Below are 12,997 nucleotides of genomic sequence, written 5' to 3'. Positions count from 1 at the left end.
GAACCTCCATCTAACTATATCCTCTCGGTGCTTAGCCTCCATTCCCATAGAGTATTTCATTTTCATTAACATTATTGTATTTGAGAGGGCCACCAACATTTGGTCAACCAACCCAAGGTACATTGCACAAGAAAGGGCCACCACCATTAGGTGTACCGATTCAAGGTACATTAAGGATAGTTCATTGACTATCCAAGAAGCGCCACTAACATTAGGTCTACTGATACAAGGTTCATCATTTCACACATGAAAGGGCCACCAACATTAGGTCTACCACTTCAAGGTTTTAACATTACATTAGTTCCTAGACATTTCATGAAGGTTCACCACCATTAGGTCTAGTGATCCAAGGTTTAGCCTAGAATACTTTATCATTCATTCATTCATGAAAGGCTACCAACATTAGGTCTACCAATTGAAGACATTAATACATTAAGTCAAGATACATTCATTATACAAGAAAGGATGCCTATGCCTACCAATTCAAGATATCACAATCACATTACTTCCATTTATACAAGAAAAGGATACATAAGCCTACGAATTCATGATATACAATTCATTGAAGAAAACCCTTCACATTCCATCATCATCATTCATGAGTGTTAATTGAGAATATTCTTTCAATTACAACACTATTATATTCTAAACATAATCATTATACTATCATTGAATTCACATATATATATCCTTCACATCATTATCATACCTTGACGTTCAATCCTTGCCTGTCAAGGCCATGGATCAGATTCACCAACATATATTAGATAAATAAAATTTGGCAAGAGCAATAACATAATTTCAACATTGTATATGTATACACATAAATATCCCACATACTTCATAATCAATCAAATACCAATCACAAATCACAATTTAAGAATTTGGGGAAAGAATGGGTTCTAACAAGAAATCATCTTAATTCATCATTAAATCCACAATTCATTCATAAATCAATGAAAATAATCCTTTGGAAATCATTTAGAATCGAACCCATGCATAGATTGAAATCTAGGATTTTTGGGTAAACATTGGACACTTGAAATCACTTTTGAAATTGGCTCCTTGAAAAAAACTAAGTCAAGGATGAAGACCACTATACCTTTAACAGAAGAATCCCACGAAAATCCTTTGAAAAACTTGAAGATTTGACCTTCAGAGCTTGAATCCTTCACCTCCAATGGAGGTTTCTTCGAAAGAGAACTTTTGAGAAGAGAGGTGGGTTTGTATTTGGATTTTGAAACAATGAATTAGAAAATAGAGTTTAATACTTTTAATACTCTTAAAATACCATAATTAACCCAAATTAACCGTCCCTCAACTTAATAGATCATAAAAGCAATATATCAAAACACCCTTTCCTTAGCCGAACCCTAGACAATTTATACAGTGATGGACCCCAGACCGTCCTGGCTGGGGCTTGGTCTTGAAGGCCTTGACCTACGGATCAAGACCATGAGGCGTGGATGGACCTATGCCCCGTAGGTCCCATCCGTGGTTCACCAAGTTGGGCTAGTTAGGACAGTTTTAGGGAGGTTTGGGGGTTAGGCTTTAGGGTCCTCCTCAAGGACCACTAGGGTGGTCCTTGGGGAGTTATACCTTGACGTTTAACTCCTAAACCCCTCAACCGTAGCTCGGGACAACATTTTATCACATGAAACCCAAAACTAAACTCAAAACGAGACTCGTTAAGATCTAGTTTCAGCTACTAGAGTTTAGGGTCGTTACATTATCCCCCACTTAGGAACATTCATCCTCGAATGACACTTTAAAAACATTAAGGGATTAAAGACTAATGACTAGCAGCCCATCATGCATGCAACATCATAAATAAATGCACAAAAATAGGAGGAAACATCAACTTCGCATCAATAAGCTCAATGCAACACAATAAAGTAGGAACTACATCTACAAACTCATTACGCAACATAACTTCAACATTTTTTATTACATTGGAGGAATTAACTTCTCCAACTCATTTCATGCTCATCAAAACAACATTAAGCACATTATGCAATTTCTTCATAAAAGAACATTAGGAATTTTCAACAATTCACCGCATGAAACATATAGACAACTCATACTAAATGCACATTAACATGAGGAACATAATTCATGAAAACTCATTTTCTCATATAAACAAGAATTCAACTAGAACATGCATAAAACAAGAAGACCATGGAAACACATATTCACACAAGACTCCAAAACATGAAACAAGCTACAAGGAACTCGTGGTCTCAAGCTTGAATAAGAATAGAAGGAAAGAGATAAGGATATCAAAACTCTCAAAATCCTTACTATTCAACATATTATCACTAATTTAGGGGAAAACCCAAACTAAGGCCAACATGAAAACAACATAGGAACCTCAACAAAAAATTCACAACTATAAGGAACTATCACATACAGGTACTTTCATCTCGATTAGCTCTTTTTTCCTTGTTAGCTTGAAGCACATAGAAACCATTCTTCCTTGGAACATTTGGATCCGGCCCATCAAGAGAAGCTTGTTTGGCCTCCCTTCCTCTAGTCGTAAGAGTAGGACAATCTTTCTATTAGTGATCATTCTTTCCACAACTATAGTACCCACTAGTATTGGCTACACACTTCCCATGATGCTTCTTCCAACAATTATGGCAAGTAGGTTTAGCAAACGGATGTCCACTACCTCTCTCTTGGTTAACCTTAGGACTGCTTGAAGAATGTTGGTTTGGAGCTCTCTTCTTGAACCTAGTTGACATTGCTCATCGGATCTAGACGTCTTCAACTCCCTATTCTTCCTCTTAAGTTTGGACTCCTCAATAGATTGAGCATACACCATATGTCTAGAAATATTCATATCATCATGGAGCATCATCGTACGACACTCTTCCTCAACTAGGTCGGATATAACTGTCACAAAATGACTCATCTCATCCCTTGGGTTACACACAAAGGATGGAGCATACTTAGACAATTGGGTAAATTTAAAGGAGTATTCTTGAACATTCATGTTACCTTGCCTAAGGTTGATAAACTCCTCTACCTTAACCTCCCTCTTCTCACGGGGAAAGTACATACCAAGGAATGCTTCCATAAACAACTCCCATTCTATGAGACCCGCTCCAACCGGCCTATAGACCTTTCATTGAGTAAACCAAATTTGGTCAACATCCTATAGGCAGCCAGTTCTTCTTTTTTAATAGAAGCCACTCCCATAGTATTGAATATCCTATACACCTCATCCAAAAACTCATGGGAATTCTCTCCCAAATTAGATCCTAGAAACACCGGAGGATTCATCCTCACAAAGTCTCTCAACCCAGAAGCCATAGTACTCAAATTGGGGTTCATATTAGCCTCAACACCCCTAGTTGCTTGAGCCGTCATGGCTTTAGGTTGAGTAGTCATGGAAAGAGCTATCATTAAAAGAGTCAACCTAACTTCCTCATTGATCATGGCCGGGGGATCCACCAGAACATGATTTCCTTGATTGCCTAGAGAAACTTGGTCACCTTGAGGACCTTGGGGATGAACTTCCTCATTCACATTCTCCTCTTCCATCCTTCTTGGGTTAGCCCTTGTATTCATATCTTATAAACACAAGAGAAGGGTTGGGAAAAGGACACTTATAGAGCTAAATTCTAAGGCACAACTTCAAGAATGTGAAAGAAGTGAAACTTTCTAACGTCCTATAGCCTCTCACTCAAAGATGTGTCATGACTCACACTGATGAACAAGACTCTACTAGACGTGGCTTGTGAGACATCAATCCTTAACAACCATTCACAAAATCTTGTGCTCTAATACCATGCTTGTCACGACCCAAGGCTAGCCCCTAGAAGCGACATAGTGTACTTGACCTCGAAGGGGGTCTCTTACAAGCCTCAGAGTACTTGATTGCATTCGATAAGAGAAAAAGTATGGAATTAAAACTTTATTTAAAACCATACAATCAAAATACTCATTTAAAACTCTTGAAAAACACAACGGATGTCTATTGTCTCACATGGCCATCTAAAAACAACATCTGAAACATAAGTAGGGACACAACCCTTTACAATCGAAATGTCTAACAATAGTCTTTTACATGAAAAAAATGGAAACATTAATTACATGTCCTTGATCTATGAGGACATACCACTTAGTCTTGGAGAACCTCAAATCCAAGCTTTAACTAGAGAGAAAGTAACTCACTTGCCGGAACCTACACTTGTAGTAAAACATGGAGAATAATGGACTACCACAATTAAATACTAAGTGTGATAGTTATGCAAAAACCACGCTTAAAAAGGATATTTTATTTGAAAGTCAAGCTTCTATGACTTTTTGATAAAACTTCATTAATCATAAGTATAAGAGGAATAATATTCAAACATAACCAATATACAAGTCATTTCATCACAATAGAGACATGATCAACATATAAGCCATTGCATTCACATTAAGCCTTCACTTTAAGTAACCCTCAAGCTATACCTTGTGCAATAAATGGATAGCGTCCCATACCACCATCCACACTAAAGTACCACCTTAAGGTCACCAAAAGTGAACTTACGATTCAATCGTTCCATCATTACACAATACTCATACATAAGAGACATAAACATTTCATAGGTCATATGATCACATAAGGACCATCACCTAAGAAAACCCTAAGTCATACTTGTGCAATGTGCAGGTAGCATCCCATACTACTACTTACACTAAGTACTCCTTTTAAGTCACCATAGGCAAGGCACATTCATATACAATAAGTCATGACAAGGAAGTAACTCATAATACAATCTAAGTATAGCTTACTTCATCTCATTTAAACATATATAGGAGTCAACATTCTTCATTAGCTTCATTTAGGACACATTCATACATTAGCCATTAAGACTTAGAGAACTCACTATGACCTTCTCAAAGCTTACTCGTGCAATGCATGGATGGCATCCCATACTACCACCCACACTTCATAGTACTCATCAAGAAACCATAATGCACATCTCACATGATGGGAATAGGCATTAACTAAGATATCCCATGGGATCTAAATCATGTATTCCGATATCGTATGACCCTACATCGAAGGAAGGTGTTCTACTTGCCTAAGGTAGAACTAGTAACATTTTAGCTTGGATGGAATCCACTAGTTAATATTTTATATGGGCACATAGTTATGTGATATGAAATATGTTAATTGAAATATGGCCTATCGTAGGGAGAACCTCCATCTAACCATATCCTGTCAGTGCTTAGCCTTCATTCACATAAAGTATTTCATTTTCATCAACATTATTGTACTTGAGAGGGTCCCCAACATTAGGCCTACAGACCCAAGGTACATTAAACAAGAAAGGGCCACCACTTTTAGGTCTATCGATTCAAGGTACATTAAGGATAGCTCATTGACTTTCCAAGAAGGGCCACCAACATTAGGTCTACCGTACAAGGTTCATCATTTCACACATGAAAGGGCCACTAACATTAGGTCTACCGCTTCAAGGTTTTAACATTAGATTAGTTCCTAGACTCCTCATAAAGGGCCACCACCATTAGGTCTACCGATCCAAGGTTTAGCCTAAAATACTTTATCATTCATTCATTCATTCATGAAAGGATACCAACATTAGGTCTACCGATTCAAGACATTAAGACATTAAGTCAAGATACATTCATTATACAAGAAAGGATGCTTAAGCCTACCAATTCAAGATATCAAAATCACATTACTTCTATTTATACAAGAAAATGATGCATAAACCTACCAATTCAAGATATACAATTCATAGAAGAAAACCCTTCACATTCCATCATCATCATTCATGAGTGTTAATTGAGGAAAGCCGCTTTCAAGCCAGTACGGTACCACTCTCTCCTCAAATCGAATATTGGACCCTATTATCGAATAGGTTATTTTAGCTAGGAATGGAGTATAGAATATGCTTTCAATCATAACACTATTACATTCTAAACATGATCATTATACTATCATTGAATTCACATATATATATCATTCACATCATAATCATACCTTGCCTTTGAAGGCCATGGATCACATTCACCCACACACCACAGATCAATACAATTAGGCAAGAGCAATAACATAATTTCAACATTCTATACCCATATACACATAAACAACCCACATACTTCATAATTAATCAAATCCCAATCACAAATCACAACTTACGATTTTTGGGGAAAACATGGGTTCTAAAATGAAATCATCTTACTTAATCTTTAAATCCACAATTCCTTCATAAATAAATGCAATAAAGCCTTTGGAAATCATTTAGAATCGAACCCATGCATAGATTGGAATCTAGGGTTTTTGGGTAAACATTGGACAATGAAGATTTGACCTTGAGAGCTTGAATCCTTCACCTCTAATGGAGGTTTCTTAGAGAGAGAACTTTTGAGAAGAGAGGTGGGTTTGTATTTGGGTTTTGAAATAATGAATTGGAAAATAGAGTTTAATTCTTTTAATAATCTTAAAATACCATAATTAACCCAAAATAATTGTCCCTTAACTTAATAGATCATAAAAGCAATTTACCAAAACAGTCTTGCCTTAGCCGAACCCAAGATAGCTTTTACACTAATAGACCACAGACCCAATCCGTAGATAGTGGATGGGTCCATGGACCGTCCTGTCTGTCCATGGTTTGTGGTTAGGGCTTTGTCTTGAAGGCCTTAACCTACCGATCAAGACCACGAGGCATGGATGGACCTATGCCCCGTAGGTCCCATCCGTGGTTCACTAAGTTGGGCTAGTTAGGACAGTTTTGGGGAGCTTTGGTGGTTAGGCTTTAGGGTCTTCCTCAAGGGCCCCTAGGGTTGTCCTTGCGGAGTCGTACCTTGACGTTTAACCCCTAAACCCCTTAATCATAGCTTGGTACAACATTCTATCACATGAAACCCAAAACTAAACTCATAATGAAACTTGTTGATCTCTAGTTTCACCTACTAAATTTTAGGATCATTACATTGCGTCGTGCCGCTACGTTAACTAAGGCCCTACTTGGGATGCCACCGAAGTTTTATTTGCTTTCTTTTTGTTTGAGAAATAATTGTGTGTTGATTGTTCAGGTAAAAGTGTGATATGTGTGTGAAAAGTGGTGATTGGCGAGCTAAAAATCTAGTCAGTGACTCACCAAAGAGGTCGGCGAGCCCGACTTGGACTATCGTTGGAGTCATGGAATTTTGAAATTGGAGTCAGTAAAACTCAGGGAGACCAGGAACAAATTGGCGAATCGCCGACCAGATTATTGATCACGATTTTGTCGGCCGTTGGGATGCCCATATTAACCGGAGGTTCTGTAAATCTCGGCGATTCCCACTCGGCCTGTCGCCGAGTGGGTCAGCGACCAAAACTTATGTTGCCAAATGGGCGAGCACTGAACGGTTTTAAAGGCCAAAAGTTCAAAAGTTCAAAATCTTTCACATTCCCTCACTTTTTAACTTCCCCAACTCACACCCGTACTATATTTTCCTATATTCTTTTGTTTTTAACGTGTATTAGTTGTTAATTGTGTGTTCGGAGTGGATATCGTTGCCGTCTAGCTTTACAACTTATTTATTCGACTTATAAGGTGGGTTTTCCAAACCCCAAACTTTATTTAACAATTTTTACTCATATGCAATGATTTCTATGTTAGTGATGTGTGATGGGACTCTCTGATCGTAATTGTATGCTTTTGCGCCTATTTTAATTTGAATATCTTGCCTAAATTGTCGATATCATTTATTTCCCTAATTATCGTGCCTTAAAATTGATAAAAATTATTGGGTGTTGCTTTGTTGATGTTGGGTTTAGTCGGGTGAAGTCTAATTAACCCACATTTGTGCTAAATGACATATTTTGCTCGACGATGGAGCATTTGACGTCATTCTTAAGGTCAAAAGTCATTAAAAGGCTAAATTTGGCCAAACCAAGAGAATTCTGAGTATCCCGAGGGCATGGGTGTAATGGGACAAAGTCTAATTGAATGAGTTCATATTTTGATTTTGTTTTTGGGGGCTGTGGGGTTGAGTTTAGAAGTTTGGGTTGAAAATAGGCACGTTAGGCAGTTTGCTGAGTTGGGTCGAGCTTGCCGAACAACTCGGTGGTTCGCCGAATCCCCCTAAATAGCCTTTAATTTCATGCTAAATTTGAGTTTAGGTTCTGTAACTTTTGTTGAGAAGCATGAGTTCGCCGAGTGCACTTGGTGACTCACCGATTGTCTTTCTAGATCGCACTTTCTGCACCCCTAATCCCTAAAATGCACTGTAACTTTTGGCGGGCTGGCCCTTGCTCGCCGAAAGGCCCTTCCCATCGTCGACATGCCATTATTCTGGAAATTATTGAAGCCAATCCTTTCGGCAACTTTGATTTGGCACGCCAAAGAGATTCGGTGACTAGCCGACCGGTTTGGTGAGTCTGTCTACAACTATTTTTGTGCCACTTTTCTTGAACTATTTAGAACTCTTTTTTATGTTTTTGTAGACATGGGAAGAGAAAACCTTGAATGCCACCCTGTTAAAGAGCACGGGGCATTGTGATAAATGAAGGGGCAGCCAATCCCCCTAAGAACAGAAGAATAGAACCTCCTACCTAAGGCAAGGGCAAAGGAAAGAGACCAGCATCTGAGGTTCTGGAGCAAAACTCTGGCAGCGAGGGAGAGGCCTTTAACTCCGAAGCTGTATTATCCGAGTCGGAGGATGACCAGCCCCTGCAGTCTAGGTGAGTAGAGATTCGTGCTAGGTCTATCTGTGACTCCTCGAGATCCCCACCAGCCTCCTCTCCAGCAGGAACAGTGCCAGCTCTGACCCCTGTTGTAGCTCCAGTACCACCAATGGTTCTTTTTCCCTGGCTACTTAACAGATTGAAAAACAATGGGTTGCAGATGATTCTTGAAGAGAAGCTACTATCCATGGAGGGTTTAGTGGATAGATACTTCGTATTGAGGGACACCCTCCACTTTCATAGGTTCGAGCAGCTCAGTAAGCCCCGAGGCCCTTAGATTCCTATGCTGGTCTATGATTTTTATACAACATATGGAGAGCTAGTGCCAAAAGGGAAGAAGAAGAACATCGCCTTTTAACTGGTCAAGTCGGCGATGGTACGGGGTAAGGAAGTTGGGTGGAGTAGCGACCACGTTAATACTGTACTTGACAGGGCTCTAGGTTCTACACCGGTATATGAGGGCTTGCCTATTGCTCAGTCCCTGGATGCTTTAAAGGGCTGGCTTGCACAATTGATTTCCGATACCACTCCGAGGTGGATCGAGGCAGGGGCCCCATTGAGAAGAAGGACCTGAGTATTGTTGCTTGGTTCTGGTTTGGCTTTATCAACATCACAATCATGCCGTCCTAGAGCGAGTCCATCCTTCCCCTCCCTAAGGTGGCCTGCCTTTGGATGATAATGTCCAGGAAGAGCATTGCCATGGGACTCATTATAGAGCAGGAGATGGCCATGAGTGCAAAGTAGAGCCAGACCTCCTAAGGCGGCCTGCCTTGTGTCGGTATGCTGGAGTTCCTCGGGATGCCATGAAAGATATTGAGGTCAATCCTTCATCTTTCACCACATTCGGCGTATAGAGGCTGAGTACACACGGGAAGAGGCAGATAGGAAAGGAGCAGCCCTAGTAGATACATCTCCGGAGGTAGACATTGACTCTATACCTGCAGAGGCATCCTTGCCTACTCCGGCCTCTAGGCCTTTAGGTACATCTGCTCCCAGATCTTCCTCCTAGGCTCCTGGTACTTCTGCAGCAGCACAACTCGCCAAGATTACTCAGGATATGATCAAGAAAATGGGGCACCTTGCCCATTCGGCTGATGAGCGGGCTACCCTATTAGAGGCTGCACTCCCATGTATGATTGAGTGTGCCATCCTTGCTACACTGACCACCCTTCAGACATCTGTGGATGATTTGACTGCGAAAGTCGCGGCTTGTGAGCATCGACAAGGGAAGTCTTCTGAAGTTATGACTTTGAAAGCCGAAGTGGCAAATATGAGAAAGGATATAGTCTATCTCAACTCTACATACTTCACTTCATTATTAGAGGCAGCAGATGATGTCGATGCCCACCCAGTTCTGAGATTCCTCCAGTTACCACTGGAAACATGTCGAGGGTTGATGTGGCAGTTCAGTAGGAGATAAAGACTGACAAGGAGCAGATAGAGGTGAGCATATATGAAGACCTGTCAAATTTGGAGTAGAGCATTGTACTGTCAGTGATTCAAACAATGCTGACAGAGACGTCCATGACAGGCCCTAGTGGAGGTGTATTATTACTGATATTACTCCGGGCATTGATGCCCATGAACAGACTGTTGTGACACTGGACACAAATTCCCCGACAGATGGAGACATTGCTTATACAGGATCTTCTTTACCTCTCTCTATGTCCCTTTTTATTGACTTTTGGATAATTTCTTGCATTTGAGAACAAGTTGCTTTTGTTTTGTGGTGGGGTGAGGTATTTCCATAACTACCTCTTGTGGATACTACTTTTGTCTATATATTGGGTTTTATGCTATAAATAGTGTTTTGGTGTTTTGGCACTGTGTTTACCAATATTTGAGTTTGCGGCTCCTTGTTTTCGATGTAATTAATTTTTGACCCTTTTTGAAAAAAATTATGCCACCTCTTGATTGTGTTTGAATGTGGCTGTTCTTTTGCAAGTTTGAGTATCGTTCTTGATCAGTATCGATGACTTGAATAGTACTCATCATCAAACAAAAATGAATGTTCGTCTATGATGAGGCCAAATGAAATTGCATAGACAATATGTAAACTTTTTGCATCTCGTTGTGACTAGCCGGTTATCAAATAGAGTCTCTTGTGATGAACATTGCACACTAGCGAAACTGTGGAGTCTTGTTTGACACTGGTGTCAATGCCTTGTGTGATGAGCTTACTGTGAACCATGTGTGATGACACCTAGATTTTTCCCCGTTAGTCCGGTTGATTATGTGATGCAAGCTCTTGAAATGATCTTAGGCAACAATTCTAAAGAATGAAATAATTTGACATTATACCTCTTTTGAGTCCAACATTCTGAGATGTGTGAACTTTGTTTGAGCACCTTTTGAGCCTTACCCTTTTCTTAGAAAAAACTTGATGAAATTGTGACCTTTCTTTATCCGTTCACCATTTGTCTTTATGAGATGTGGTTTGTTTGAATATCCAACTTAGGCCAAAAGCCTAAGTTGGGGGTTTGGTGAAAAGAGAAGGTAATTCAAGACGTGCGAAGAAGTCCCCTTTACCCATGCTTTAAAGAAAGATGGAACACTTCCATATAACAAAAAGAAGAGAAAAAGAAGAAAAAAATAGAAAAAGAATGAAAAACATTGAAATAAAGTTGTGAAAGTGCAAGAAAATTGGGGTGTTCGAATTTCCATGGAAAATGAATAATGGGGTGAATTTTGAGCATAAATGAGAACGATGAAGATAAGGAAAGGACGCGTTTTTCATACCAAATTTCATGAGGATAGCAGCCACTGAGCCTAACTGACCATACCCCTACACTCAGCCCTGTTACAGGCCTTGAAAAGACCTTTTTGATCTTGAGTGAGCAGAAACAAGTGTTGATTAGAAAAAAATGGCAAACCAATGGGTGGATTCATGCATGTGTTCATCTTTGTGAGTGTGAGAGTTGTATGTGATTTCGGAACTATAAAGTGTTGAACCATTGTGTGTGAATATGGAATCATTCTTTGTGTGAGGGCATTTGAGTACCTTTGTTGAGCTTGAACTTGCATTTGAAGCAAGAATAGTGAACTTGAGAATCTTTGGTAATGGTGAGTCACAACTTGAATCTTTGAGTGTACAATTGATCCTTGTATGAGTAAGTTGACTCTTTTTGTGTGCATTCATGATTCAGTCTTGTGTAGCACTGCTTGAGACATCCTTTTTGAACTGCTGAACTTGAGTTTTACTTGAGGACAAACGAAGTTTAAGTTGGGGGTGTTGATGAGTCCTAGATTTGGACTAATTTTGGGCTTTATTTATAATGATTTAGTGTCCTTAAATGCTTATTTTGTCCCAATAATTGATAAAAAAAAACCTTGATTTCCAGGAATATGGATTGTAGACCAAAGCATGGACACTAATTATGCAAAAAGTAATGAAGCGAGCTGAAAAGAAGTAAGCAATGAAAGCCTGGTGATCGCCAAGTCCCTTTGGTGAGTCACCAAATGGCAATTACCTCACCTAAAGTTCCAGTGTGTCGAGCCCTAAAGGAGAAAATCAAGTTTGCGAGAGAAAGGAGCAGTCAACGGATCGCTGAGTGGTTTTGCGTTGCAGTGTTGGATCACCCAAAGTTAGATAACTTAAGGAAACTCGAGGCTAAAGCAAAAAGGTGATGGATCTAAACAAATGGCAGATCGTCGAGCTGATCGTAGAGCCTGACTTACTGCGCAGAATGGTCCTTCGCAACATATTGTTGGCGACTATAAATATATTTTTGAACATTTAGTATACAATATTTTGTCAATCAGATTTTAATCTGGGATGAGTTAGAGTAATTTTGTTTTTGAACTCTGAGTATTGGGACAAGTTTTCCTTAGCTTTGACGAATTGAGGTTTTTCATTTTTGAGAAATTGGAAGTGTGTCTTTGACATTCTTCGATTTGGACCTTTGTAAAAATGAAATTAATCTTACCCAGTTGATGAAAACACAATTTGGTAATGATTTTTATCTTTTTATGATGTCTAGCTAAAACCCTAATTCTTGGGGTGTGATTATGGGCTGTTTTAGATTATGGGTACTGCTAATTGTTAATTTAAATTTTGTTTAGAAGTGATTTCAATCAATAATTGTGGTTTAATTTAAAAAATTGTAGTTGCAAATGCAGCTCTACCGTAGTGTTTTTGGCTTGCCAAAGTTTGGGCTGCCTTTTGGTTTCAAGGGGTCTTGGGGTTTATACTTAGTGTCCTCCTCAAGAACCCCTGTGGTGGTACTTGGGTAGTCGTACGTTGACATTTAACCCCTAAACCCCTCAACCTAATCTCAGGACAACATTATACCATCCTTA

This window comes from Solanum stenotomum, chromosome 2 (genome assembly GCF_019186545.1).
Source record: "Solanum stenotomum isolate F172 chromosome 2, ASM1918654v1, whole genome shotgun sequence".
Classification (NCBI taxonomy): domain Eukaryota; kingdom Viridiplantae; phylum Streptophyta; class Magnoliopsida; order Solanales; family Solanaceae; genus Solanum; species Solanum stenotomum.
Note: the sequence above shows the minus strand (reverse complement) of the source record.